Genomic DNA, 26504 nt, shown 5'->3' on the forward strand with positions numbered 1-26504 from the left:
GTGAGGCCGACCCAGATATGTTTTGGTGGGTATAAATATGATATTATGTAATCATTTGTAGGGGCAGAGGAAGTAGAATAGAGAATAAGGATTGAGATTCACATTTTGTGATCCGGTTGATACTTAGAGTCCCGGTTGGATTGTATATGGCCGATAGATTGCATGTAATCGGTTAACTACCAAAGGTTCTTTGATGATTATATGTTGATAACTGGATGGTTTCCGGAAGTTCTATAGTGATAATATTATATGTTTATGCAATCTTGTTATGTTTTCTTTTTTCTTTTATTGTGTTACTCTTGTTGCATAAGCCGGTGGATTCTCTTTGAGGGTTTTACCAGTTATGGTTGCATCAAGTGGTATTAGAGCTGGCTATGGACTGGCCGGTGGAAGAGTTGTTTGCGAACATTGAGGCATTGCTTTGGGTGGACAGATCGCTATTTGGAGGCAGGTTGTGTGTGTGTTCAATGGATCATCGAGGGGAGGCAATTGAAACCAATAGTCAGATTGCCGAGTTGAGGTAGTTCACCGGAGTGGAAGAGGAGATGTCTCCTAGAAGGACAAACCCCTAAAGGGTAGAGTGGATGATGGAAGACTTCAAGAATAAAGTGAGGAATGAAATCCGAAATGCTTTGGCTGGTTTGTGAAGAAACTCTGAATCAGAGGATGAATATGAAGAAGCCGGTGAAGAGATTGAAGAAGCTGAAGGACCGAAAGATGAAAGAGAGGAAATATTCCTGAGAGTAGTGATGCAAGCAAGTAAAGTTCATAAAGTTGAAGTTTCCAACTTTTCCGGAACACCGAACCCAGAGGATCTAATCGATTGGATCAGAGAGTTGGAGGACTACTTTGAGTTTGAGGATGTCAAGGACCCGCAGAGGGTTCGATTGGTATAGACTAAGTTGAAAGGGTATGTTGCCTTATGGTGGAAAGAATTGTAGAAAGACAAAGTAGTGAATGGTGAATTGAAGATCACCCGGTGGAGATAGATGGTTGCAATATTGAAGGCCAAGTTCATACCGAGAGACTATGAATTGGAGTTGTTCAAGAAGTTGTAGAACCTAAAACAGAGAAACATGACTGTGAAGGAATATACTGAAGAATTCTACAAGGTGGTGATTAGATTTGGACATAGAGAGATGGACAGAGAAAAGGTGGTGAGGTACATAAATGGGCTTGCTTTTAACATTCAGGATGAAATGAGTAGGTTAAGGGTTTCCACAATTGAAGAAGCTTACCAATATGCTTTGAAGGTTGAGGAGAAGATGAGAAGAAGACAACCAAATAGAGGGAAAGAGAAATTTAAAGGAAAAATGAGTGACAGTATGAAGAAACCGGTTGAGGAAGATGAAGCAAAACCTAAGTGGAGTAAATAATCGGAGTAGAAAATACAAAGGAAAGGTAGCAGAAGTACTGGTAGATAATTTCCTGGCAAATGTTACAAGTTTGGAGAATCCGAACATAGATCCTATGAATGTAAGTAGGGAATGGAAAGAAGTTGTGCAAATGAGGAACTAGAAGGTGAAGGTACCAGATCTAACTATGCATCAGAGCAAGGAGAATCCCTTATGTTTAGAAGAAGGATACCAGATCTACTTAGAGGAAGAGTCTTTTTTGGACTGTGTGTAAATTAGGTGGTAAGTGTTGCAAGGTTATTGTAGATAGTGGAAGTACTAACAATTTGGTATCTGAGGAGATGGTTGTGAAGCTTGGATTGAAGAGGCTTGAACATCCTTGTCCTTATGAGTTAAGTTGGTTGTAAGATGATCAAAAGATATAGATAAAGGAACAATGTTTGGTGAATTTTAATATTGGGCCTTTCAGGGATGCGGTTTTGTGTGATGTTGTGTCTATGAGTGCTTGTCATGTCTTGTTGGGAAAACCTTGGCAGTTTGATAGAGGATCTATTTATGACTGTAGAAGAAAGTTGGTCACTATTGAGAAGGATGGGTAGAAGTTCACATTGATTTCTTTGAAGGAGAAAGAGAAGGAGGTGAAGAATCTGAGTCTTGAGAAAAGTTGCAGTACTGAGAAACCGGTGGCAAAGGTTATACCAGAAGGTGACTTGAAGAAAGATCTAATAGAACCAATTGCAGAGGTTATACCAGAGGGGGACATGAGCTTGCAGAAGGATCTAATAGATGAGCCTAATGGACAGATAGAACTAGATGACAAAGAGCTTATGGTGACAAATGAGATGAAGCCTTGTGGCAGAAACAAATTAGAGTTGTAGAAGAAAGAAGGCAGTAAACAGAGACAATGTACATATCTCAAGCAAAATAAGAGAAACAAAGAGAGTCAAAGGTTAGAGAAGCCGATTGAGGCACCGAAGGAGCTAAAGTAGAGGTTGGCAGATAAGGAAGATGTTTGGATCATAAATGAGCATGGGGTCTTTATTCTGAATCCTTTTAGATTTTCATGAGTTTCCTCTCATAGAACATCTTTTTCTACCTGGGTTGTCTGATGCAGGAGCATCGCCGGTCGATGAGCAATCTTGCATCAACCAAAAAAATTTCCTTTCAATTCCATATGGTTTCCGGTTTCCAGCTGGTTCATGCACTTAATTCCATATGTTCTATTCAATTGGGTTCTTTTCCAGTCAGTTATCACTTCTGGTTGACTGTTTCTGCATTTTGGGACGATTCTTGTGCTTATCAGCTGGTTTTCCTTCATTACCAGCATGATTCTTGGCATGTGGATCTATTTTGGGTCTTGTTTGATGTTCTTTGGCATGTGGCTGACCTTCCTGCTGAAATGAACCTCTTGGTTGTTATTTTCTGGAAAGATTTCTTTAATTCTTAGGGCCGACCTAATTACACGTTTCATTTTCCTGCATTGGTAAATGTAATCTTGTGAGGCTGATTTGGATATGTTTTGGTGGGTATAAATATGATATTATGTAATCATTTGTAGGGGCAGAGGAAGTAGAATTGAGAATAAGGATTGAGATTCGCATTTTGTGATCTGGTTGATTCTTAGAGTCCCGGTTGGATTGTATCTAGCTGATAGCCTGCATGTAATTGGTCAACTATCGGAGGTTCTTTGATGATTCTATGTTGATAACCAGATGGTTGTTGGAAGTTCTATAGAAATAACATGATCTGTTTATGCTTTGAATTATGAATAATATTAGTGCAAGATCAATTTGAGAAATGGATGACATTATCGGTCATTTCTCTGTATAGGTTTATTATATTGTGAGTTTAGTCATGATTTCCTAAGTACTATTAAGTGTCACTAATTGTGGTGAAGTGTTAGTAATAAGAACCTATGTATAGGTGTCCTTGAGAGATCTTGTAAGGGGAACTATGTGTAACTTTGACCCGTTTGGAAGCAGGGATGTAGGGGGTTCTTGGGTGAAGGATTCCCTTGTGACCTCAAGTCCATAGGTGGAGGGATGGTGCAGAGCACCTAACACTCCAAGAATGCAATTTTTTTTTTCTTCTAAGTTTTTTGTGTTTTTTTTATGATGTAATAATGGACCAACCATTTGGGACTCAGCAGAGCCATGGTTGAGTTGTCCAATTTTTGGATTGTGTCATTTGTGTTCAAGATGTTGTCAACCTGAGAAGTTGAAATGCTAAGGTAGATCACATGAGTAGTACTCTAGGGGTCTATTGTATTGTTTTTAGGTCTTCTAGGGTGTTTGAGGACCTTCAGAAACCTTGAAATGCATTAGAGTGAAAAGTTGCATCTCATGAGTAAAAAGATGTAAACGTTGTTGAGCAACTTTTTGCAATTTTTGTAAAAGTTGCATTTTTGGATGATGACGTTGAAAATTTGGTTGAACCAACTAAACCATCAGCATATAAGCCAAAATCTACTTCATTGTATGGGTTGGGGAGAATTGGGAATGCAAGAACAAGTTTTTGAGTTGTAAGCAAATCTTATTTCCTTCACCGTTTAACAGTTTTCATTGCTTTGTATGGTTTATTGCGAACTTGATTGTAGCATCTCATTGTAGGTCATGAGTTTTCATTAAATTTACTTTCTAATAAGTTTGATTTGCAGGACTGATTGTCTTTATTTGTAGATATATAATCCATTCTTTACAACTAGGTGTAAAACCCTTGCAAGTAGGGTTTAAGAAAAAAAATGGCTCTAACCTAAGCATTCATTGATGGAACCTATTGAAATAAAGTGGAATGCTAGGTTAGGTTCTATACATATGTTTAGAATAAGTTTTGTTGTTTTGCAGGTCTTTGTGGAGGAGATACAATGAATCCCTAGGCTCACCGTTGGGAGTTGGTGAGTTAAGACAACAAAAGAAGTATGTTTTAAGAGCACAAATGGATTGGTGGAGCCACAAATGAGGCATGGCTGGAAATACCTATGTATAAACTTCAAGAATCATAAATTTTTTTTGAGAATATGTTCTGACTGGTGAAGGTTTTGAAGCACATCTTTCCAAGTCACCCGGGTAGGCTTAAACCCTATGTGTACAGATAACCCAGATGAAATTTCCCAATATTGTTTGTAACTCTAAAAAGGGTACTCGAATCCATAATTTATTTGTGGCCTTGTTTGGGGAGTTTTCAAAGTAATTCCTAAAATTTCCAAGGGAGGGCTAATCCAATTAGGCCTATTTGAGCCTGGTAGAGACAAATAAAGGCTAGGAAACTATGGTGATGGGTTTGGAGATGCAAAAAGCCTCAAGAGAATTCAAAGACACTAAGTAAATGTATTTTGAGTCCATTGAATGAGGTTGGAGTGTTGTGATCCTTGCAGGAGTTGTTGGAGCCTAGGAGTGGTGTGTGGAGATTGAGGTGGCAACCTCAAGAGGAGGAGTTGATTGTCTACGACCAGTGGCTACACCTTGGAGGCAAGCCAAAGTGGTTCAGACCTTGGAGGTCTCAATAGAAAAACCCCCTACTAAGTGCCATTGGATGGGCTTGAGTAGTTGAAGGGTTGAGTAAGACAAGTCAATCTAGAAGGTGAATTGGATCAAGCTCCAAGACTCTCTGCATCAGAGTGGTATCAGAGCCATTCTTTGAAAGATTTGGTGTATGTCAGATTGTGAAGAATCAGAAGAAAGTTAAATGCCTCCAAAGGCAATGACTCCAGAATCTATCCGACAGATGGTGGCAGAGATGATAGAAGGATTGAAGGATGCAAAAGGAAGTAGAGGAACCAGAGATGTTAAGAAGGAGAAAGGGAAGGTTAAGACAGAATGGGGAGATGAGACAGATGAAGAAGTGGAAGATGGAGAGGAACAAGTAATAGTAACAATGCCTCGAGACCAAAATCTATTCTTGGATGCAGCCAAATCCATCTCCAAAGATAACTTGGATGGATTACCCACCTATGGAGGAAATCTCAATGGAGAAGAGTTGCTAGATTGGATAGAGGCCCTAAATAATCATTTTGATTATAAGGAGGTAGCAGAGGAGAAAAGAGTAAATGTGGCCAAATCAAGATTGAGAGGATCAACATTAGTTTTGTAGAATATGATGCAAGAAGAAAGGATACAATAAGGTAAGAAGAAGATAACTTCATGAGAGCGTGAAGATAAGGCTTAAGGCTCAATTCCTACCAGGGGATTACAAAGTCCAAATCCACAAGAGACTGCAAAATTTGAAACAAAGGGAGTTAGATGTCAATGCATACACTGAGGAATTCCACAAACTCAGTTTGAGGGCTAGGAAGCATGGGAATGAAGTGGAGAAATTGGCTAGGTACATGAATGGCCTTAGACAAAACATACAAGATGAGATAAGTATCCTCACACCAGACACTATTCACAAGTGTTTTCAATTGGCATTAAGGGAAGAGGAGAAGATCAAGAGGAGAAGTGAACAAAATCAGAAACATAGAGGTGCTAAGAATTTCAGAGGTAGAGGAACCTTTGGTAGAGGGCAACATACATCAAGAAATGAAGAGAAACAAAGCCAAGAAGGTAGTGGGGACTCACAAAGAGGAACATTTAGAGGATCCTTTAGAAGAAGGATCAATTTTAGGGGCAGGTTTGGAAACTCTGGAAGAGGAAATACAGTCTTCACCGGTAGGTGCTATCACTGCAATTAAGTTGCACATACCATAAGTAGGTGCCTGGGAAAAGCCTCAAGTTCAACAAGCTCATACATGGGTGAAAGAAGGACTCAATTGGTGCAAGAGGAGGACACTCAAAGTGAGACCTCTCCAATCAGTAAGGCATGGCCAGTCATAGATGGAGAAAACTTAATGATGAGGAGAACAATGCTCAAGATACCCCAAGCTCAAGAGCCACCACAGAGGAAAATTTTATTTAGGAGCACTTGTAAGTCACATGGGAAAATTTGTAAGGTGATTGGGGATTCAGGTTCCATAGAGAATATTGTCTCAGTTGAAATGGTAGATAAACTCAAACTGAAAAGGTTACCTCATCTCACTCCTTACAAGGTATCATCGCTCAACTGAGGTCAACATGTCTTAGTTGATCAACAAGCATGGGTGGACTTTGAAATTGGTGAGTATAAAGACAAACTATTATGTGACATATTGCCTATGGATTCTTGTCATTTGTTGTTGGGCTGTCCATATCAATATGATGTGAGAGCTAGTCATGATGGAGAAAAAGACCATTATCTCATCACCAAGAATGGGAAGAAATACCAAATGGATCCACTACCTGATCCAAAAGAGGAAAAGTAAATAGGATCAAGTGTGATGCTGATGAGAGGTAAATAGTTTCTCAAAGTATTGAAGCAAGAAGGTCATCAGGGCAATGCTATAGTGTTGAAGCCTAGAGATGAAGCTAAGGCAAATCTAATGAGTGAAGTGCCTCAAGAGGTGCAAGGTCTCCTAAAAAAATATGCAGAAGTTATAGGAGATGACATGCTTGATTCTTTGCCTCCAATGAGAGACGTAAACCATCAAATAGACTTAATACCAGGGGCAAATCTGCCTAACAAAGCTGCCTATAAAATGACACCTAGTCAAAATGAAGAGATCGCCAAGCAAGAACTCTTAGACAAAGGGTTTATCAAGAAGAGTTTGAGTCCATGTGTTGTTACTACTATGTTAGTGCCTAAAAAAGGAGGCAAATGGAGGATGTGCACTGACTCAAGAGCAATCAATAAGATCACTATAAGGTACCGGTTTCCCATGCCAAGGATTGAGGACCTATTGGACAATATAGGAGGTGCAAGATACTTCACAAAGGTGGACTTGAAATCTAGTTATCATTAGATCATAATCAGACTTGGAGATGAATGGAAGAAAACCTTTAGAAATAATGGAGGCCTATATGAGTGGTTGGTGATGCCATTTGGTCTCACCAATGCACCTAGTACCTTCCAAAGGCTCATGAATGAAGTCTTAGTTGAGTTTATTGGTAGATTTGTTATTGTGTATCTTGATGACATTTTGATCTTCAGAAAGTCAAAGGAGGAACACCTCAAGCATGTGGAGATGGTCTTGAAGAAGTTGAAGGAGGCTCAACTCAAAATCAACCTTGAAAAATGTGAGTTTTTGAAAACAGAGCTAGTATACCTTGGTTTTGTTATTTCTCAAGGATGTTTAAAGATGAATCCAAGTACGGTAGAAGCAATACTTAATTGGCCTATCCCTAGGGGAATAAGTGTGATGGTATGATGAAATAATAAGTATTTGGTAGAATACTGAGAGGGCGGGTGAATCAATATATTGAAAAACTGATACAAAGTTCCCAAACTCAAACTCAGTCAAACAAAGGAAACATATCTCAGTCAAGATCAATATTCATATGAATACTTGACATCAACCAGTTTAACTGTTATGACAACTTTAATAATAAACAACTTCAATCTTGTAAACATCAACAATGCTTAATCATAACTCAACATATTCATTTCTCAATGCTTCTGCTTAACATGCCTTATCAAAAGTTAACCAAATCAACAAATAAGATCACAACCACAAAAGAATTCACCACTTGACACAAATGTTTATACATGGAAAACCCAAATAGGTAAAAACCACTGTGAGATGAGACTCACAAGGAAAGCTATCTGAACTCTTTTGAAGTTCGCCCTGTTAGGAGCCAAGCATGTTAAAGCTTTACAATAAGTCTTGTTAAGATCTAATTATAGTTAGGAATCACCCAGTTAAGGGATTTACAAGTATGCCTTGATGAAAATCACAATACCCTATTATGAGTAACCTCATTGGAGGATTTAAGAATCCAAGCTAATGGACCACCTTGTTACAGGATTTAATGAGTAACCAATCTTGTTAGAACTTACCTGGTTAAGGGATTTCACTTCTGTTGTAATTGCTAGAAAACAACAGGTTTTCTTGATCTGTCTAAGTAATACTACATTTTCTTGATCAGATCCTTCTAAGCTTCAATCTACCTTCACTCAAAGTGCATATCCATTCACTAGTTAGGAAGCTACACACAAAACAAGTTTTCATCAATCTTGCCAACAACCTTTAGAAACAACTTCATCGACCTTAAATACAAATCAATTAGGTTGGTAACACAAAAAAAACCTAATTCTCATCATCGAGATTATAAACAAGTTGGTACAATCTTGACCATTATAAATCATGACAATCTCTTCACATTCTTCAAGAAAATTCCAACCGCTCCATGATCACCACTTCATCGGACTTTGTAACTCATCACGCGTCGTGCATTAGATGCAATCCACTTTTATCCTTCCCTAGACAAAAAACAAACATGCCAAAACAATTTGAACATATCCTCATACAATGATCACACGTGTCTCCATCATTACTGCTTATCAGATAATAAACCAACAATCTTGATCGGTTAGGGTTTAACAGCTGATAAGGTTTACTGGTTACATTACATAGAAAGGTTTAACCCTTTACACCAGTTCAACTCACAAACTTTACATATCAGTTTACAACATCTTCCACAAAGCTCTTCTTACTTGTTACTAGCCAATATAAAAAACAACAATATCAGCAATAACATGAATACCATTACCGGTTCAATTGACATCAATGACAACATATCATTATTGCAATCTCTATGCAAAATACCAACAATCTCCCCCTTTGGCATTGATGGCAATACAAATATCAACGCCTCTGATTGCTGCTGAGATTGGTGAATAGGAATCCTGGTTTACATTACCAAGTATTCACCTTGCTCTGTCTATCTTCAGCTTGCCACTGGTTCACCTAATCAGACACATAATTCTTCTCCCCAATCACATAATTCTTCTCCCCCTTTGACATCAATGCCAAAGTGAAAGTAAAACATGTAATTCTGCTCTCACTGTGCATCAACATCATTCTACAACTTAATGTTCCCCCTATGGAATACATCCACTTCTTCATCAGTCCATGTAAAATTTTGCAAGTGGTTCAGGGACTGATGCAATCAACATCATGCTCAACTAACTTCATGAAGAGGGACAACCCCTAATTGACTTCTAAGATACTCAAAAGTGGTCTTAGGCAGAGGTTTGGTAAAGATATCTGCAAGTTGCTCCTTGGTAGAAATATGCTTCAAGATAACATCTTTACTTTGAACTTTTTCCCTCAAGAAGTGATATTTCAATTCAATGTGCTTAGTTCTTGCGTACAAAACATGATTTTTAGAAATGTTTACTGCACTTGTATTATCACACAAAATCTTTATTGGTTCTAAGATTTCCATCTTCAAACCTTCCAAAATGTGCCTCATCCACATAGCTTGTGTGCAATTCATATAAGCTGCTACATACTTAGCTTCAACAGTAGATTGTGAAGTGCAACTCTTCTTTTTACTACTCCATTAAACTAGCCTTCCTCCTAGAAAGAATGCTCCACTGGTAGTACTCTTCCGGTCATCAATATTTCCTGCCCAATCAACATCTGTGTATGCTTTCAAATCAAAATTTCCACCATATGGATACCATAACCCATAGTCAACAATACCTTTCAGATATCTAAAAATTATCTTGGTTGCCATCAGATGTGCCTCCTTTGGATTCTTCTGAAATCTAGCAACAATACCAATTGCATGGGCAATATCGGATCGACTATAAACAATATAGTGTAATTTGCCAATCATTGACCTGTATTCCTTTTCATATACAGACTTAGATGCATCTTCCTTGGAAAAATTACAACCTGTAACCATTGGGGTTCCAACTGGTTTACAGTCACTCATACCGAAAGTCTTCGAAACCTCTTTCACATACTTGGATTGAGTAATGAAAATACCATTCTTCATCTGCTGTATATGTAAGCCTATGAATTTTTTTATTTCCCCTACTAATGACATCTCAAATTCATTCTTCATTTCATCTGCAAAACAATTACTCATGTCATCATTACCTCCAAATATAATGTCATCTACAAATACTTCACTGTATAGTATTTCATCTCCTTCAGACTTGAGATAAATGTTGTTGTCATCACTAGTTCTAGCAAAGCCTATCTTCATCAGATGAGTATGAAGTTGTTCATACCATGCTCTGGGTGCTTGCTTTAATCCATACAAAGCTTTTTGCAATTTACATACCATGTCTTCCTTATCTGTTAATGCATAACCATTAGGGTGCTCTATATAAACCTCTTCTTCTAGTATCCCATTCAAGAATGCAGACTTAACATCCATCTGGTATACCTTGAAATTCTTATGAGCTGTAAATGCAAGTAATGTTTTGACACCTTCTAGTCTTGCTACTGGTGCAAAAGTTTCTCCATAATCTTCTCCTTCTTCTTGTGCACAACCTTTGCATACTAATCTTGCCTTATTGCGATCTACAACACCATCTTCATTTAATTTGTTTTTGAACACCCATTTAGTACCTATAACATTCTTGTTTACCGGTCGGGGTACCAGTGTCCAAGTGTTGTTCTTCTCAATTTGATCCAACTCTTCCTCCATAACTTTCACCCAATTATCATCACCAAATGCCTCCTTAGCACTTATAGGTTCAAAGGTGGAGATCATGCAAGAGTTCTCTCTTATTCTCCTTTTAGTTAGTACACCAACATCCTTATCTCTAATTATCTATTCAAGGCTATGATTCAGTCTCACATACCTAGGAGTAACATGATCATTCTCTCCAGGTTCAACTTCTTCATTATTATCTTCCTCTAAATTTATTTGTTCCGGTTGAACAAGTACATTAGGATTTTCTTTACCAATTTCTGATTTAACAGTTTCAGGTTCCAAAAGAAAAATACAAGGATCTTCATCCTTCTTCTCCGAACTGGTTCCTTCTTAAACTTCAAGATATTCATCTACATGAACATTAGCGCGCTCAACAATTTTTTGTGTCCGATTGTTGAAGCATTTATAGGCCTTACTCTTGGTGGAATAGCCAAGAAATTTGCCTTCATCACTCTTAGCTTCAAACTTGCTTATGAAAACACCTCTTTTAATAAAACATTTGCTTCCAAATATCTTAATAATACCTAACATCGGGTGATCTCCCATACTAGTACTCATATGGGGTCTTGTCCTTACCTCTTTTCACCAGAACTCAGTTCATTGTGTAGACTGTACTTACAGCTTCTTTCGAAATTTTTTTTGCTACACCTCCTTGTATCAACATATTCCTAGTAGCTTCAACCACTGATCGATTATTTCTCTCTGCTATACCATTCTGTTGTGGTGTCCTTGGTGCAGAAAGATGTCGCTTGATACCATTATCATCACAATACTTAGTGAACTCCACAAAAGTGAATTCACCACGTTGATCTATTCTTATACATTTTATCTTTTTACCACTCTCTTTCTCAGCTAGGGCTTTGAATGCCTTGAATTTACCAAAAGCTTCATTCTTATCCTTCAAGAATGTGACCCACGTCATCCTTGAACAATCATTAGTGAAGATCATGAAGTATCTGTCACCTTGAATGCTTCTTGTTCTTATTGGTCCACATAGATCTGTATGAACCAAATCTAACAAGTGCTCTGTTAAGAAGGACTTTCTCTTAAAAGTTGAAGAAGTCATCTTTCCTAGTTAACATTCTTTACAAAGAGCATTAACCGGTTTGTCTAGTTGAGGCATACCTCTTACTGTCTTAGACTTGCTCACTTTAACAATATTGTCAAAATTTATATGACAAAATCTCCTATGCCAAAGCTAGCTATCATCTATTTTTGCAATGAAACAGTTGCTAACTTTAGGATTGAGATGAGATAGATTACCTCTGGCCTGTTTCCCGATGGCAATAAATTCACCTTTGTTGTCAAAGATTTTGCACATTCCATTTCTAAACTCCAGTAGGTATCCTCTATCATTAATTTGTGGCATACTTAAAAGATTGTGCTTTAGGCCTTCAACCCAATAGACATCATCAACACTGTTCTTCCCATTAAAAGAAATAACTCCCTTACCTTTAACCATATAGGGTGAGCCATTGCCAAATCTGACAACACCACCATCAAATTCCTTCAGGGAAAGAAATTTGCTCCGATCACCAGTCATGTGATGTGAACAACCACTATCAATGATCCAATCATTAGCATTATCGATTCTAGATACTAGAGCCTTTTGATTTGATATTTCATCCTTAATAGCTATAAACACAATATCTTCAACAACATCATCATCAGATTCTTCATCAGTAATACCACTGTCAATAGCTACAAGACAATCTCTCTTACCTTTACCCTTGTACTTCTTAAATTTGTCTCTTTTGTATTCATTTTCACTATTAGGGCAATTTGCTTCTATATGACCAATCTTGTTGCATGCAAAACATTTTAAAGGTAGCTTACCTCTATATTTACCAGTGCCTCTAGGCAGTCGTTTTGCCAACAATGCTTCAAGTTCCACTAAGCTGTCTTCATCTTCAACATCTCTGCTAGATCTAGATTCATAGCCTGGTATCTCTACTTCTTCTCACAAATGGGTTAGAGATGAAAGCTCTAAATGCAGATTATGATTTTTGTACACTACCATCATAGCCATTTAGTTCAAAAGCAGTAAGTTTGCCAATAATAGAGTCAATAGTTACCTTTGTCTTGTCAGTGGATTTCAGCTCCTGAATGGCTACAACTCGGATAACATAGACCGATAGCAGGGTTCTCAGTACCTTAATGATTACAGTGGCATCTTCCACTTTCCCTCCTGCACTCTTTATCTCACCAACTATCTCTTTAATCCTTTGATCGTACTGCTGGGTATTCTCACCTTCAGACATTCTCATGTCAACAAACTTTCCTCTTAAATTCTCCTCTTTGGCAATCCTAACATGTTCATCACCGCTATAAATCTCTTCTAATTTCTTCCATACTTCATATGTAGTTTCAAGACCATGAACATCTACATATTGAGCATCAGACAGGGAACTGATAATAGCTTCTAATGCCTAGTGATTTTCTTGTTGTTCTTTCTTCTGATCGTCAGTCAGGGGTCCATAAGGTGTAATATACTTATTTTCTATACGATCCCAATACTGACTACCAAGACTCTTAATATAAATCTTCATTCTGTCACTCCACATTCTATAGTTATCTTTGTTGAACTTCAGATCTTCTTTCTTCATCATGATCTACAAGATCTTTTGCTCAAGTTGTTAGGCTTTTAGATTAAGAGGACCTGAGATGCTCTGATACTAATTGATGGTATGATGAAAGAATAAGTATCTGATAGAATACTGAGAGGGGGGGGGGTGAATCAGTATATTGAAAAACTGATACAAAGTTCCCAACTCAAACTCAGTCAAACAAAGGAAACATATCTCAGTCAAGATCAATATTCATAAGAATACTTGACATCAACTAGTTTAACTATTATGACAACTTTAACAGTAAACAACTTCAATCTTGTAAACATCAACAATGCTTAATCATAACTCAACATATTCATCTCTCAATGCTTCTTCTTAACATGCCTTATCAGAAGTTAACCAATCAACAAATAAGATCACAACCACAAAAGCTTTCACCACTTGACACAAATGTTTATATGTGGAAAACCCAAATAGGTAAAAACCACGGTGAGATGAGCCTCACAAGGATAGCTATCTGAACTCTTCTGAAGTTCACCCTATTAGGAGCCAAGCCTGTTAAAGCTTTACAATAAGTCCTGTTAAGAACTAATTCTAGTTAGGAATCACCCGGTTAAGGGATTTACAAGCATGCCTTGATGAAAAGCACAATACCTTGTTAGGAGTAACCTCGCTAGAGGATTTAAGAATCCAAGCTAATGGACCACCTTGTTAGAGGATTTAATGAGTAACCAAGCTTGTTAGAGCTTACCCATTTAAGGGATTTCACTTCCATTGTAATTGTTAGAAAACAACAAGTTTTCTTGATCTGTCTAAGTAGCACTACATTTGCTTGATCATATCCTTCTAAGCTTCAATCTGCCTTCACTCAAAGTGAAGATCCATTCACTGGTTAGGCAACTACACACTCAATAGGTTTTCAACAATCTTGCCAACAACCTTTACAAACAACTTCATCAACCTTAAATACAAATCAATTAGGTCGGTAACACAATAGAAACCTAATTCTCATCATTGAGATTACAAACAAGTCGGTACAATCTTGACCATTAGAAATCATGACAATCTCTTCACATTCTTCAAGAAAATTCCAACCACTCCATGATCACCGCTTCATCAGACTTTGTAACTCATCACACACTATGCATTAGATGCAATCCACTTTTCTCCTTCCCTAGACAAAAAACAAATGCACCAAAACAATTTGAACATATCCTCATACAATGATCACACGTCTATCCATGATTACCGCTTATCAGATAATAAACCAACAATCTTGATCGATTAGGGTTTAACAGCTAATAGGGTTTACTGGTTACATTACATAGAAATGTTTAACCCTTTACACCAGTTCACCGGTTCAACTCACAAACTTTACATACAGGTTTATAACATCTTCCACAAAGCTCTTCTTACCGATTACTAGCCAATATCAAAAACAACAATATCAGCAATAACATGAATACCATTACCAGTTCAATTGACATCAATGACAACATATCATTAATGCAATCTCTATGCATAAACTTAAAATGGCAACAAAGTGATGTTAGAAGCTTTCATGGAATGACATCTTTTTATAGGAAGTTTGTGAGAAACTTTAGCCATGTTTATGCTCCAATACTCAACACCATTAAAGGAGGGATTAAGTGTCACTTTAAGTGGACAGAGGAAGCCAATAAGGGGTTTGCAATGTTAAAATCTAAGATAGAAGAGTTGCCAATCCTTAGATTGTCTGATTTCAATCAGTTGTTTATAGTAGAATGTGATGCTAGCCAAAGGGCAATAGGGCCAGTTTTAAGCCAAGAGGGTCATCCTATAGCCTTCTTCTCAGAGAAGTTAAATGAAGCTAAGAAAAGGTACTCCACATATGAATTGGAGTTGTATGCAATGGTACAAGCATTGAAGAAGTGGCGTCATTACTTTCTATCCAAAGAGTTTGTAGTTTTCACTGACAACCATGCCCTTAGTTTCCTCAATGGGCAAGAGAAGTTGAACCAAAGACACCTAAAGTGGGTTGAATACCTACATTCCTATACCTTCACTATCAAACATAAGAAGGGAATATTAAACAAGGTAGTTGATTCACTAAGTAGGAGAGTTGTGACTATGTAGGAGATACAATTGCAAAGTGTGGGTTTGAGTGAGTTAAAAGACCTCTACAAGGATGATAAGGATTTTGCAGAGATATATAGTGTTTGTTCTGATTTTTCTAACACCTGACATGTCTCTTATTCAGAATATATGATATAGGAGGGTTTTTTGTTCAAAGGACATCTTGTTTGCATACCTCAATGTTCTATGAGACAAAATATTATCCAATAGAATCATCAAGGAGGTCTAGGAGGTCATTTTGGCATAGATAAGACTTTGGAGCAGGTTGGTAGGTTTTACTATTGGCCCAAGTTGCAATCAGAAGTGAGAAGGTTTTTTGAGAAATGTACAATTTTCCAAAGAGAAAAATGATCATCAAGTAATGTAGGTCTATATCAACCCTTGATCATACCTCAGAGGCCTTGGGAATGTTTGAGCATGGATTTTGTGTTAGGCTTACCAAGAACTCCAAGGGGATTTCATAGTGTGTATGTGGTGGTAGATAGGTTCAGCAAAATGACACATTTCATCCCTTGCAAGAGCACCAATGATTCCACCTATATTGCAGGCCCCTTCTTCAAGGAGATAGTCAGAATTCATGGTCTTCCAATCAGCATTGTTAGTGATAGAGCTGTGAAGTTTTTAAGCCACTTTTGGAGGACACTTTGGAGAAAGTTGGGCACCATGTTATCCTTTTCATCTGCCTATCATCCTCAATTAGATGGTCAAAAAGAGGTAATAAATAGATCATTGGGTAACTTGCTAAGATGTCTTACAAAACAACATGGGCAAACTTGGGATTTAGTACTCAGTCAGGCATAATATGCATACAATGACTCAGTGAACCGAAGCACAGGTAAAAGTCACTTTGAGATAGTGTATGTATTTCATCCTAGGGGCATGTTAGAGCTGAAAGATCTCAGTTCTATGGCACCTAAGAGTGCACAAGGTGAGAACTTTGCAGAAGGTATTAAAGAAGAGCATGATAAGGTAAGGTAGTCCTTACAACAAAAATCCGAGCAATATAAGGTTCAAGCTGATAAAACAAGGAGGAAGGTGCAATTTAAAGTTGGAGACTTAGTGTTAGCATACCTTAGGAAGGAGAGACTTCCATTAGGGCAGACTACCAAGCTAATGATGAAGAAGATTGGACCTCTCAAGGTGGTGCACAAATATGGACAGAATGCATATGAAGTTGAACTTCCTCCCACCTTGGGTATATCTCCTATCTTTAATGTATGTGATCTCTATCCATACAAGGGAGAGTCACCAACAAATCAGTTGGACATGTCATCATAGGTTAATGAAGATTGGGTGAGAGATTTGCCACCAAGCCAACCAGTCAAGTTGGAGAGTATCTTGGACACCAAGGTAGTAAAGAAGACAAGGAAAGGAGTCTACAAGCACTATCTTGTCAAGTGAGAAGGGATACCTAATTCAGATGCTATGTGGATGTCAAAATTAGATATACTTCAGCATGGAGTGGAGATTGCAGACCTCTTAACTCAAGGGACTTGAGTTCTTTGTCCCAGGGGAGTATGGTGCAGGGCACCTAACACTCCAAGAATGCAATTTTTTTTTTCTTCTAAGTTTTGTGTTTTTTTTTTATGATGTAATAATGGACCAACCATTTGGGACTCAGTAGAGCCATGGTTGAGTTGTCCAAGTTTTGGATTGTGTCATTTGTGTTCAGGATGCTATCAGCCTGCGAAGTTGAAATACTAAGGTAGACCACTGGAGTAGTACTCCAGATGATTGTTATCATGTAATAGGGGTCTATTGTATTGTTTTTAGGCCTTCTAGGGTTTTTGAGGACCTTTAGGAGCCTTGAAATGCATTAGAGTGAAAATTTGCATCTCAGGAGTAAAAAGATGTAAAAGTTGCTGAGCAACATTTTGCAATTTTTGCAAAAGTTGCATTTTTGGATGATGGCATTGCAAAGTTGGTTGAAACAACTAAACCATAATCATATAAGCCAAAATATACTTCATTGTATGAGTTTCGGAGAATTGGGAATGCAAGAACAAGTTTTTGAGTTGCAAGCAAATCTTGTTTCCTTCATCGTTTAACAGTTTTCATTTCTTTGTACGGTCCAATACGGACTTGATTGTAGCATCTCATTGCAGGTCATGAGTTTTCATTAAATTTACTTTCCAATAAGTTTGATTTGTAGTACTGATTGTCTTTAGTTGTAGAGATATTATCCATTATTTGCAACTAGGTGTAAAACCCTTGCAAGTAGGGTTTAAGAGAAAAATGGCTCTAACCTAAGCATTCATTGATGGCACCTATTGAAACAAAGTGGAATGCTAAGTTAGGGTATGTACATAGGTTTAGAATAGTTTTTTTTTTGCAGGTCTTTGTGGAGGAGATACAATGAAGCCCTAGGCTCACCGTTGGGAGTTGGTGAGTTAAGACAACAAAAGAAGTATGTTTTAAGAGCACAAATGGATTGGTGGAGCCACAACTAAGGCATGGTTGGAAATCCCTATGTATAAAATTCAAGAATCCTAAAATTTTTTTGAGAATATGTTCTGACTGGTGAAGGTTTTGAAGCACATCTTTCCAAGTCACTCAAGTAGGCTTAAACCCTTGAAATTAGTGTAGTATTGGAAACCCTATGTGTACAGATAACCCAGATGAAATTTTCCAATATTGTTTGTAACTCTGAAAAGGGTACTCAAATCCATAATTTATTTGTGGCCTTGTTTGGGGATTTTTCAAACTAAGTCCTAAAACTGCCAAGGGAGGGCTAATCCAATTAGGCCTATTTGAGCTCAGTAGAGACAAATAAAGGCTAGGAAACTATGGCGATGTGTTTGGAGATTCTAAAAGCCTCAAAATACTTCAAAGACACTAAGTAAATATATTTGAGTCCATTGAATGAGGTTGGAGTGTTGTGATCCTTGCAGGAGTTGTTGGAGCCTAGGAGTGGTGTGTGGAGATTGAAGTGGAAACCTCAAGAGGAGGAGTTGATTGTCTAAGTCCAGTGGCTACACCTTGGAGGTCTCAATAGAAAAACCCCCTACTAAGTTTCATTGGATGGGCTTGAGTAGTCGAAGGGTTGAGTAAGACAAGTCAATCTAGAAGGTGTTGTTCATAAAAAATGATTAACATAGGACCCAAAATGATCCTCTTGCACTTCAGGTTCTGCTAGACCTAGGGGGGACACCCATTTGATGCATTGAATCAAACTCATTTACCCACATATGAGAACATCAATAAAGCAAATAGATCTCACAAGGCTTAACAACTAGGAGGTTACTGTAGATGGGCTAAATCCACATTGACATCTCAACTAAGTTGAAGCATGAGATGGATGAAACATTCGCACAAAACATAAATAAAAGGTAGATATTCTAATTTGATTTTAAATCTCTGAGAAAACCCCGAAATCTACAAGATCAGTGCCTTATCCAAGGGCAACAGAGTCATATATCAAACTACAAATGAAAACACTCATTGCAAATCCATCTTCATTATGAAATATTCCTACATTAATGCCTTGCATAAATGCATTATTAAGCTTATCCACAGAAAATATCAGATCCAGAAACATGGACCCTATTTTATTAATGTTTGCTCACAGAGTTTAAAATCTTCCTTGAAGATTACCTACAAACAAGCATTACACTCACAGACACAACTGATCATGACAAACATGATCCTCCTTAAGAATCAGATTTAAATAAAATGAAGATACATTTCAGAGACAAATTCTGTATGAATTTGTGCATGCCTTACATACACAAGAACCTGCAACAAATAACACCTATAGCATGAATCATACTCTATTCTATGGAAAAGGACATTGCCCTGTACAATTTTGAAGAGAACTTAGGATTGGAAGCCATGAAATCTGGAGCACTTCCTCCAAAATCCTGGAACCATTCCAATTGAGAATAAATGAGAATAAGATGAGGAGGGAAAAAGATCAGATCTGCATAACACACTGCCAAGTGTCCCCTTTCTCCAACTGAATATTTTCCTTTCTCCTTCCCATGGAAACTTCTCTCAAAATATCCCATATTTATTAAAACAAACTTCATGACTGGATTCCTCATTCCGAGAGCTTTCCGGTGATATATCATACTTGCATATTTGGCCAAAAATAACCTCTCAGGCGAATTAATTCTAAATATGTGCACTATCATTTAAATTTTTGAATTTCACATTGTAGTCTGCACTATATCATTAACTTTGATTTTTTTACTTTTTCAACTCCTGATGCCCTGCCATGTGGCAGCTTCTGATTCATTGATGGGGTCCACTGGGTGCCTCCTGGGATGACACATCACCTTTCACCACTTATCTGCCTCATCATCGCCACTGGACTGCCACTGGATTGCTTGCTGGTCGCCACTTGTCTGGCATGTCATCTCCACATCGTCGCCACATCAGCGGGACCCACGAGTTGGACCTCCACTTGGACCTGCCACCTATATGCCATGTCATATTTTGCGATGGCTAATGGGTGTGCATCTTCATCTCATGAAACAACGCTGACCGTCAGATCATCTCCAAGATGGGTGATCTTTACCATTTCGCCATTTCACGAAGCTTATCCGGTGTGCATCTTCACTCTGCAAAACAACGCACGTCATCGATCTTTAGGGAGCTTGCTCACTCTTTAACCTTTTCACCACTTCGTGATGCTTAACTCTCACACATCTTCCCTTCACGAAATCGTGCGCACCTTCGAATCTTCTGCAATCTGCTCACTAGTTAAGGTGCTCTTTCTCTACAAAATTTACCTCGGAAATCATGCCTATGTGGGTGGGGTCCACCTGGTCGCCACTTGGCTTTCTTGGTTGCCTTGAGAAACATGCCCACTCACGTGGGGTCCACCTGGGTGCCCAACCGGCTCCTTGTGTGAAAAGCCCTTCAGGCTTTGACACTATGAATGGGTGTGTTCTTACATTTAAACACCAAAAAATCTCATCGCCCAGCCAATGTGGGATATATGGTTTTGCCTGGGACTACACTTTCTGAAGCTTTTCCTGGGTTTTAATGGCTGCCAACAACTGCTAATGACATTTTCTTCAAAATTTCAATACCTTTCTTGCCAAACCCCATGTGAAGGAGGGATCGTGGAGCTGGTTTAACCTGCCATAAGCATTTGACTGAAGTTTTATGCTGCTCAAAAACCATGCAAAGGGGAGGATGGACCTGCCAAATTGCACTTGCTGAAAATTTCCAATGCTTTTTATCAACACCACACGCCACTTTACATCTACAACTTTGCATTTGTTTGAACTTGTTTCAAACTTTTTCCAATTTCACTCTCCACACAACAGGGAGGATTGGCATTACATTTGCCAAAGAGTTTCTTGAAGCCTTCCAAATAGCCACGCAGAGAGGGAGGACTTTAATGCTTCAAACCTATCAATTGCTATCAATTCCATGTTCCACGTAGAGGAGGGGGAGTGTTGGAGTTTTTTTATTTCTGCTAACACATGGGGAATTTGGCATTGGCTACTGATTGCATTTGGTTTGAAGCCTTTGCCAAACACCAATCCACACAAGAAGGAAGCTACCACATAGGGGCTATCATTAGCATTTGCATAAAATTTTATGTAGCCTCTTCAACCACATGAGGATTTGGCATTTGCTGAAGTTTATAGGCTCTTAAAAACCACACAGAGGGGAGGGAAGATTGACTTCTATGCCAATTGAAATTTGCTTTGAAGATTTTAGAACACCTTGGTCTACCACGCAGGGGAAATGACATTTGCTTGGAATTTTACTTGCTGAAGGTTCTTAAAACCTTTTAACACCTCCCTCTCATGCAACCACAGGAAGAATTGCCCTCACATCTACAGATTGCATTTGCTTGAAGGAAACATTGACTTTAAGCTAGCAAAGGTTGTGGCATTAAGCAATACACATCAAGTGGTTACTGACAATGAGAAAAAGGCCACAAATGTGGATATCCAATGCCTCAAGAAACAACATGTTTAGGCACATCAATTTTCTACTAATACGTCCATCCCTCTCATCCTTCATTGTATACCGCTCTAAAAAGCTATAAACATCATTCCATAAGTTTGGAGAAAATTGGAATCTCCAATATGCCAATGTAGAACATTCAACTTTGAGTAAGCCATAGCATCAATCACTTTCTTGATTATCTCTAGGGGTTGAAATGTAGTGAAATAAGAATATTTCGCCACAAAATTAATGCGCAGGCATGAGCCAGGTTGGGACCCAAAGTGGGTCCGACTAAAAAAAAATTCATTTTCATGAAACTGGCTTTTGAAATGCCTCAAGAACCTTAAACACACCTCTATAATCCATCAACGCCATTTTCGGATCACCAAACAGAGTTTTGCAACTTTCAGCTACTTGCGCCACATTTTCGCATGTAATCGCGAAGACGTAATTTTCAAACTGGTCAAAACACCTTTCTGGACTTTTCTGTCTGACAAACGTGTACTCTGATATACAAACATGAACTCTACCAAGCAGTTTCTCAAGATGAATCCCGAGCGAAGAAATATTAATGGTCAAAGATGACCAACTGGCTTTGTCGGCATTGCGGACCTGATGAGGTCAATGTGCAGGCAACTTATGATGCCTTTCTTAAAAAATATCAAACGATCTTCGTAGACCCTCAAATCTGAGGCATAGGTACCTTGAAGTACATATCAAAACTTAGAATGCTCATTTCGAGCAAAAGGCTGACTGGGTGCAAATGGTGCGCTCATGAAAATGGCCACTTTAACTGATATACTAATGAAAGTGCGGAACACTGAAACAGATGGCTCAAAAAACCCTTTTGAAAACTGATTAAACGAATTGGCAGGAGTTTGAAACTGGAAACATAGCTTTTTATTTATACCAATAATAGCTCGAAACAAACATTCTGACACGACACTCACTGAGGCAACTTTTACACTTATGCAAAATAGGGCTCCGACTAGCTACTAAAACAGGGACTTGTCAAACAACACAAACTGCAAATGGATTGAGCTTACCAAGCTGAGAAAATGGATTCATAAATACATGAAATTTGGCATGCTCTCACATTTATTCATAGAATTAAATCCACTTTGAAATTATTCATGACAATCGACAGGGCAAAAGATATAAGCACTCAAAGTAGGCTACTTGGTAAAATCTGCATATGTGCCTAAAATGCACTTTCAGCTCACCCTTTGAAATGGGTACCTGATAAATTGATCCAAACTAAATTCTAAAAGTTGCAACACACTTCATAGGTCAAATGAAAGGTGTAGGACACATTTCCCAAGCCTTACCCCTTGAAAACCAACTAGCTCCATTTTACCCTCTCTCTAACTAGGCCATTCAAACTGATTCATTTATGATCATTTGGAAATGCAGAGAATTTTTTTCAAATGGGCCTCTCAAATTCACACAAATTTAATGAGTTCCAATAGTGGCTCTAACTGGGGATGGTTGATTGCAAGATCAACACAAGAATTTAGAATCTATGGTTAAGCAGACCACCCAAAAACGGATCATTCCTCTTCTCTTCTAAAAAATAAAGGGCTCCTTATTCTACCCAAACAGTAGGGCACCTTATTGAAAACCACACAACTGAAACAAAGCAACTATACAAGATATACAAACATACTTATGACTGATTATAAACTACTCTACTTTCCTCAGCATTTACCTCTGTCAAATATTTGATTCTCATCACCTGATATCATGATCCGAACAAAGGTACCTTTCAACAACAACTGAGCATAATCCTTATAATCAGCCTCTTTCATCTCATTACTACAATAGCTGGTGTACATACCTTTGGCCTGATTTTGAACTTTGTAATCACACACTACTTCAACAAAAGTAAAATCATGAGACAAATCACTATAGAGGCCTTCCCACAAGTTGCCATACATTTCACTATCCCAATCAACCCTATCATTTGCAAGGGCATCATCATGCTGAATTTCAAAAATAAAACATTCATTCTCAACATTGTAATTCTCATCAACACATGCCTTATTATCATTTACATTCATAGAATGAGGGACATTAACAACCAATTGATGCAAACAAGGAACATAAATATTTTGATCCAGATGTGGTACTTCACTGTGCTGACCACAGTCTATACTACCCTTGTTCATCAAACTCAATACATTTGCATCCTCAATATCCCATTCATGAAAAAGAATGCATACCTCTGGCTGAAGCAAATCCTCAGCTAAGTCTTTCTCATTCAGACTTACATCCACCTGAAAAACTTCCATTTGTGGTCTGAAGTAATCATCACACAACCCATGCTTCTTACCTTCATCATGAAGTAAAATTTTGCAACACATGTTACTGTTGTTTGGAACCACATTAGCATAACAAACTTGTTCAACACAAGGGGAAACTTCAACATTTTCATCAATGAGGCCAGCACCATGAACATTATATCAAAGGCAAAGAACTCCATATCTGGTTCAAGCATACCATCAACATTCACATTTTCTTCATGGTACTTCAAAATTTGAAAACATTTAAATCTGAAAATAAAACATATTCTGCACTGTCACATATATTTTTATCTTCAAAAATACTTTCATTTTCTGATTCATGACTGAGGTATATAACTTGGTCTCCTCTTATATCATCTTCACAAGATGAATAATAAGAAATCTCATAAGTATCCTCAACTGCATGACTGGCATTCATTTGCTGATTATAAGAAAATGAATAACTTGTGCCAAGATCACTCTCATTGTGAAATTGATCTTCACCGTTCATTTGTATACCTTTAAGGTGCTGAAAATCAAACTCAGTGTCCTTGTAATCAGCAACACCACTCCATTCTGAAACACATTCTTCACTGGGTATACTCGCATTGAAAACACTATCAACATCATCCACAATTTCATTTTCAATTTTATCAAACTTAATCAAAATCTGATTTACATCATATTGCACATTTTCACTTACATAATCAACAACATTTGGTGATCCCTCAGTATTTGGTATTTCAACATCAAATACATCGACAACATGTAAAGATAGATGGTCATCATCCTTATTAATTTAATTATTATTAACCTTAGGGGATGCATGATTAACTTCATAATTTGCAGCCACATAATCAGCATAACCGGCATACAAATCAAATGGTACATATCCTTTATATATATCTATCTCTGTATCAACATTGTCACAAAATTCCCCACTAATCATTCCATCATTACTGTGAGAGACAATCGGCATTGACAGCAGAAATTCTTGACTCTCATTTAAATTTGAATCACATGCATCAGCAAAACCATTTGGAACAACAGAGCTTGACGCACCTTGACAAGGAATGATTTGTTTAGCTTCACATGATATTTCACCATTGAAGGTATTTTGGCAAGAAACAGCAACAGACATAAACCTCTTTGAGATCCCAAATTTTAAGTTATTTTCAATGTCCCTAGCTGTGTTAAAAGCTTCATACAAAGTTTCGGGTTCTTTGTTTCTCAATAAGAAACCCATCTTCTTGCCAAAAGCACTCATATAAAGATCCAAACATACTTTATCATCAAACTTATACTTGCTAGAAATTTTAGACAATGTTTGTGAAAACTTGATATTAAATGTTGGTATCAATTCATCTTCACTGATTTGTATGTCCATGAATTCTTTCAACATATCATAATCACTCGCCTTTTCAGCAAATTGGTCTATGGAGTCTGAAATTAATTCTTCCCATGAGGAAATACAATTTACTGGCAAGAAAGAGAACCAATCCATTGCATCCTCTTTCAATGACTGGACAAATAACTTCATGCACACATCTTCTTGACAAATTTCAAACTCTCCCATCAAATCTGAAAATATTTTCAAATGTAAATGTGTTGATTTTGATTTCTTCCCATTAAATATTGGCAAATATTTTCTAATTTCTGTGGGTATGGGATTTGGGTAACCCGGAATACCTTAAAAAATTTAGAGTAGCATAATACTTCATACTGAAACTTTTCCTATTACATGGTTGCGACATTTTACTAGGCATGTTCATATGTGGAAATACACAAGGCTGAAAAAATTCACTACTCATTTCTTCTTACTCCCACAAATGATTATACAACCTTGCGTTGAATAATGAAACACTTCAAGCACATATCATTATCCAAATCTATTCATAACATTGCTTGACACAAAGCTTTTCCAAATTTGCATACTACAACATAACATATATGCTAGATATTCAGCAAAATAGATATGCAAGTGGACTTGTAATTTCTCTTTTCCCTCATTACTAGTGTTGTTCACTTAATGGGAAAACTATTCTACTCATTCAAATTTTCAAAACAATTTGTTTTGCATTGAAACTTCTGAAAGTACCTAGGTATTTGCAGCTGTAAGACTTGTAGATCTGAAGATTAACTTCCACTTTCAGCACGGTCTTTTACCTCAGAGTCTCCACCTCTTGCATAGAGGACATTTTGAACAACAAAATGCCATTCAACACAAATTCAATTCTTTGTTTCTCCTTCAGTCTCACTGCAACCTGTAGACACCTAAAACTGTCATGTCTAATTAAATAAATACTTTATTTATTTAATTATCTTTAGCCTAATTCTTCTATTAATTAAATAAATCTTTATTTATTTAATTAATTCATTTATCATCTTCTAGCCTTATTTCTCATTTAAATAAATATATTTATTTAATTAATTCATTAACCTTTTCTACCCATGGCACATGTCATTCGTCTCTTAATTCATACACTACCTACCCTCTCATTATTTTCTTATTTTCTTTACCTACCCTCTAATCATAGCCGACCATTCATCTTTTACACCTCTCAATCTTATCCCTCCATTTCATATAGTGTCTTCTATATAAGGAGATGCTTCTTTCATTATCAAACCCTAATCAATCTATGCATCCTGATCCATTGACTACACTCTTTCATATGCGATCAAGCCTACTTGCAACCACACTTATGTTCTTTATTGAGCTCTTGTGCACATAAAATCTGAGAGCAAATATATCAAACAAGATCAATGGAGATAGGGAGAATGGAGATCCAAACCCTATTGGACATGTGA

Source organism: Cryptomeria japonica, chromosome 9 (assembly GCF_030272615.1).
Source record: "Cryptomeria japonica chromosome 9, Sugi_1.0, whole genome shotgun sequence".
In the NCBI taxonomy this organism is placed as follows: Eukaryota; Viridiplantae; Streptophyta; class Pinopsida; order Cupressales; family Cupressaceae; genus Cryptomeria; species Cryptomeria japonica.